The 6000-nt window shown below is 35.6% G+C and overlaps 1 long non-coding RNA gene across 1 annotated transcript in view; it reads right to left on the bottom strand.

The window, feature by feature from the left end:
- Nucleotides 1-6000, bottom strand: part of LOC136846388 (uncharacterized) — an 811447-nt gene that overhangs the window by 223338 nt on the left and 582109 nt on the right. The window lies entirely within an intron of this gene.

The following is a 6000-nucleotide window of genomic DNA, read 5'->3' as shown; positions in this document are numbered from 1 at the left end:
TTCGTAAGACATTGTTACATCATCAAGGCTAAAAGAGAAAATACACAAATTAAAATACATGGAATAAAACTAACGACTTCAAGGGTCTCAACATACTATATAAATATACATTAAAACAAGACAATTCAGAAAAATCACCTGTTAGACTAAAAGCTGAGGACTGAATGACCAAAAGGGAAAAGGAAAGCGGCAAAGAAAACTGCCTCAAGCCAAATACAACTGTACTTAGGTGGTGTGTGGGTTCAACTTAGAAACTAGCTGCTTAATAAATAACGATTCTAAAATGAGCAGTTCGTGTGGATGACTTGTTTGCCCCCAAAACAGAGAAGTCAGAATAATTAATACTAGGATTACATATATTTGAATGATTTCTAACATTAGAAAATTTTGGATTGGACAATTTGCAACCAGCACGATGACTAACACCTTTATGTGAATCTGCTCAGACCTTCAGCAATCGTTTAGTCGATATATGCTGTGGCCTGCTTGCGCCAATAACTCCTGTTCTATATACAGTATATATATATATATATATATATATATATATATATATATATATATATATATATATATATATATATATATATATATATATATATATATATATATATATATATATATATACTATATATATGTAGAATCTACTGGTCACTTTTTACCAGATACATATGTAATTGTAATAGCCACAATGCCCTCTTAATTTCTCGAATTCTTCGTGCTTCTTTGGATACGCTTGTCACTACAAAGGTTTAAGGTCCAAATGCAAGAAATATGAAGAAATTATGATGTTTGGTAGCGGGAAACGTGATTATGGAACCCGGGTTCGATTCCCGCTACCGGCCATCACAATTTCTTCATATTTCTTGCACTTCGATCTTGAAGAATTTTAGTGACAGGCGTATCCAAAAATGCGCGAAGAATTCGAGGAGTTAAGAGGGCATTGTATTATTACAATTACACTCATACACACATACATATATATATATATATATATGTAGAGTTTGTATGTATATATATATATGTATGTATGTATGTATATATTTATATATATATATATATATATATATATATATATATATATATATATATATATATATATATATATATAATATATATATATATATATATATATATATATATGTATATATATATATTATATATGTGTACATATATTATTATAGTGATTCTGTGCGAGAATTTACAATTCAAGGTCACAGGTCGTCAAAGGCAGTAAAGCTTAATGATCTGAAGAGCCCGAGTCAAAGGATCTGTGAGTCTACATTCAAATTAGGTTGTCGACTGTAAAAAAATAGTAAACGTCCGTTACAAATTCTATAATGAATTACCTGCCTGTTTGAAGGTCTGGAATTTAGCAAAACACGAAAATAGCACCGACAAGTTCTATCTTCTTATAAATGCACTCCGCTCTGTTACCCAGTTGTGTGTCTCGTTCTTTGTAATCTCGATCCTTTGTAAAGAAGGAATAACAGAATGCACGTACCCCCTCAGTCCTTCTCCTCCCATGCCATTCCCAACCTCTCCCCTCCCCTGCTCGACTGAATGGGATTCTTGAGTCACTGTAAACAAACAAACTTTAATGGACTCGTAGAAATAAGTAGGAGACTAAAGGAAGGGAGGAAACCAATTAAAGGGGTTCAAACTCTATATATTCCGGCGTTGATCTCCCTCGGATTCCATTCTAATATTACATTCGACTTTGCATTTAATCCTATTAAGTCCCGACTCGGCGCCGACACAAAGTTAACCTGACACCAAAGTTTGAAAAGTCGCCGTCAAATAATAAGAGAGGGATCAGACCCCTTGTTGCCTAATTGCCATCCCGAAATGTTTACACTCCAGCTATTCTTGCCCTATCCCCATCCCCTCGGGTCCCTCCACCCCCTATCCAACCCCAGCCCTCAAACCCTCTCAGCACTGGTAAGAACGTCTTTTTTCGGTCTCGAGCAACGAGACTCATTTTCTCACGTTTCCCAGAATATATTTTCTTCTGCAAAACTCTCCTCGTTCTCACTTACGTGGAAACAAATGTTTTCCCACTGAGAACATTTCTCATTCACATGGAATCATGGAATCGTTTACGTCAAATCATCATGGGAATACTTGTCATTTTGGCCAACCAAAACCGCGTCTGCTCTTCATTTTGATACATTCCTGATGTCTGAATGTAAACTATATATCTATCTATCTATCTATCTATCTATATATATATATATATATATATATATATATATATATATATATATATATATATAAAATATATATATAAATGTGTGTGTGTGTGTGTGAGAGAGAGATGAACAACCTGGTGGCCTTTTTTATCTCGAGTCTCTACAAAACAGGAACCAGGTAGGGTGGTGCCTTCACGATGAAAGAAGAGATTCACCTGCATCCTGTTTTAAGCGTCAGAGAAAATAATAGTAGAGAGAGAATTCCAAAGCTCTCCATTCGAGGGAAAGCAGCATTAGTCACTTGGATATCTTCAAATGATGAAACATGATGACATTCGAGTGCAGGAAATCTATAAACTTTGTATTAATTTCAGCAAGTCTCAATATGTAGCTCCCTATGTTACGATAAATTTGGGAATGTTGGGGAATGTCACTGGCGAAGGTTACGGAGAGGCCTGGCTGGGTGGTGAGGAGTGGTTTGGGGAATATAAGCAGTAACCCCACCCCCACAGGTCAGCCCTAAACTCCCGATTGGCCTGTTTTCTGCAATTTTACTACAAACATCAGGGATATAGGGATGATATCGGGACGTCCTAAAACCTCATTTTACGCGATCAAAAATAACACCATACTTCTATCTACCTGGTAATATGTAAGAATTCACATTGTAATGGCAAAAAAAAAAAAGATTATGGATGCCAAATAGTGAGAATGGGTTGCTTAATGAACGAATGAAGAATGTAATCAGTAGTTTATTTCTGTTTAAGTATCCATCCGTATCAATGTTAGTTTTTGTCAGTTGTCTAGTTCAGATGTTTCATAATATTGAAGATTATACCTACCATAATATATATGTGTATATATATATATATATATATAATATATATATATATATATATATATATATATATATATATGTATATATATATATATATATATATATATATATATATATATATATATATATATATATATATATATATATATATATATATATATATATCTAACTGTACCATTTAATTGTAATGAGATAACATTAATATAAGTAATATAGAAAAGGTTGTTCTGTGATAAAACAAACCACTGCACACGTGACGAATTGCAAGTACGTCAATTCAGTTCTTAAAAGCAGCCTGGTCTTCGCAAAAAATTGCCATTTTGTTTTGAGCTGACGAACAGATTTCTTTTAGTGTCGGATAAAGAGGTCAAGCGCATCAAGTGAAAACAAGGTACTGAATTATAAAAAAAAAAAAAAAAAGACCAACGGCAAAAGGAACATCTCATCAAAAACTTCTTACAAACATTACGTCAGTGAGAATACCCAATCAAACACTTCTCACGAGCTGAATGACGGTATGAATAACGGACTGATGCTTCCCACAAGGTAAAACGGTATGGATATCAAATGAAATATTTCTCAAAGATAAATGACAGTAGGAATATGCAGTTCAGTACTTCTCACATCAAAATGAATGCAGGAGTCTTATCAAGATATCTGAGCGAAATGCTGAATGCAGTCTCTTGTTAGAAAGTCTGTCAAAATTATGAATTCCTCATCATTTTTGCAACTTACTAACCTAATTAATGCATTAAAACATTAACAAGTTTCAAAATATTAACATGAACCAGGGAAAAACTGGGGACCTACACATGCTTAACGGAACACAGGACGCAGTACGAGAAAAGCTAAGTATGGAATACTTTTGATAGGGAGGTTTCACCCCAAATCGAAAAACTTAACAACAGATGGTAACTGTCACCAACAGGAGAAAAGCCACATAATAATTAAGGATAAACTTGAAATAAAAATTATGAAAAAAAAAAAATCAAAATAGGAGGAAAGAACCAAGCATTCAAAAACACAACAAAATTGTAAGATGCTCCAGTTCTATGGAAATAAAATGATGAAAACCACGCAAACATAAAAAGTCAAAAGTGTAAGACGGTAAAATGTTCAGAATGAAAAATAAATTCAGACTTAAAAACAAATAAATGCACAGTCAAGTGACGATAAGAAAATCAAAAGAAAATATACTTTAAAAAACTTATCGGTAGTTAAATATTCAGTTTACAAAATCCCAGTCATTAAAGATCAAACCAAACCGAACCAGCAAGAAAACCAAACCAAACAAACCAGTGAGAGGAGACACTGGAACACCTCCCGCAGACTCGCCGGGCAATCCGTCAGTCGGAGAGACGAGGCTCCTGACACGCTGAGTTTAATTGTAGTTGGAAGGAAAGCCCAAGGAACATGATCTAAGCAGATTAACAGGGCCTTAATCCCCTTCTCTGCTTCTCTGCGATATTCTTAATGACTCCCCAACACCGCCTGGATTGTTCGACATTCGTTAATTTAGGCAGAAAGAGAGAGAGAGAGAGAGAGAGAGAGAGAGAGAGAGAGAGAGAGAGAGAGAGAGAGAGAGAGAGAGAGAGAGAGAGATTTGAAAGAAGAAATGATCGCAGGAAAAGTACTAATACCTATCAGTTATTATACCAGTTTTCAGGTATACATAATGGAATGGTCGTAGGGAAAGTACTGATATTTGTCAGTTACTTACTATACCTTAGTTTTAACAGAGAGAGAGAGAGAGAGAGAGAGAGAGAGAGAGAGAGAGAGAGGTATATATAATGAAATGATCACAGGGAAAGTACTGATATCTGTCAGTTACATACTATACCTCAGTTTTAACAGAGAGAGAGAGAGAGAGAGAGAGAGAGAGAGAAGAGAGAGAAGGGATGCGTTACCTTATGCACAGAGATAGTTTTGATTTCGAGAATGAGCGAAAAATCATTGTCGATCACATACACAGTAAAAAAAGCAACAGAGAGACGTATGTTTATGCACTTGCAGAGAAAGGAGCAATCCTCAAATAACGAGGACATACAGCAGCAGATCACAACACATCAGGACCCGCCCGAAGGGTGCTCTTTGACCTTCAGTCCCCATAAAGTACCGAAGGAGGTATATCAATGGGGAAGTCAGCGCAGATACTAAATTTGGATACGGTAAAAGCCTGCCCGGGATAGTTTTCTGTTTAATGGCGGAATGAAGCAGTAAATTATCGAGAAACATTTTTCCTACCTTAAGTGACACAACGCCACTGGACCGAGGAAGCCATACGGCACGAGACTGTGAGAGATTTTGTCCGTGTTTTAGCTCGGGATATAAAGATGACACCGTAAATGTCTGTCAGACTGATTTCAAGCCATGTAAGTAAGCATGCATGCTCACATATATCCACAAGCATACACATACACGCGCGTCCGCACACGCACGCACACACATATTTTAGCAATTTAGTGCGAGAGAAGGACACTTCTTGATTCCTTTCTAAGATGACAAAGCTATATAATAAAGAAACATATATTAAAAAAACAGACTCGCAAATGTTTATTTACCAAGTGGTGCTGAAGGGCAGACCGAGTGACAGTTGGGTCAGGTTCAGCTTCGACGTGAACTCACGAGAGGTATAGAGGTGTTGAGGTGGTCTGATTTAGTTGGGGACAAGTTGTTTAATAAAAAGTGATTCAGTTAATATCGGCACATGCAAGAGAATTCTGGGTTAGATAACACCCGTTCTGTAACTATTAACTACAAAGATTTTAAATCCGAACTCCCAACGACCAACAACAGCAATTTTAGAATCACTTTTATTAAACAACTTGTCCCCCAACTAAATACTCAGACCACCTCAACACCTCTATATGACATACCTGCCTTCAGCACATATATAAACACTCTTCCTTTTATACTATAGTTTTTTGTTATAATTTTATGTTATATGAGTCTGTTTTTATATGTTTTTTATTA

Source organism: Macrobrachium rosenbergii, chromosome 15, assembly GCF_040412425.1.
Source record: "Macrobrachium rosenbergii isolate ZJJX-2024 chromosome 15, ASM4041242v1, whole genome shotgun sequence".
Lineage (NCBI taxonomy): Eukaryota > Metazoa > Arthropoda > Malacostraca > Decapoda > Palaemonidae > Macrobrachium > Macrobrachium rosenbergii.
Note: the sequence above shows the minus strand (reverse complement) of the source record. Positions and strands in the feature narration are given on the sequence as shown.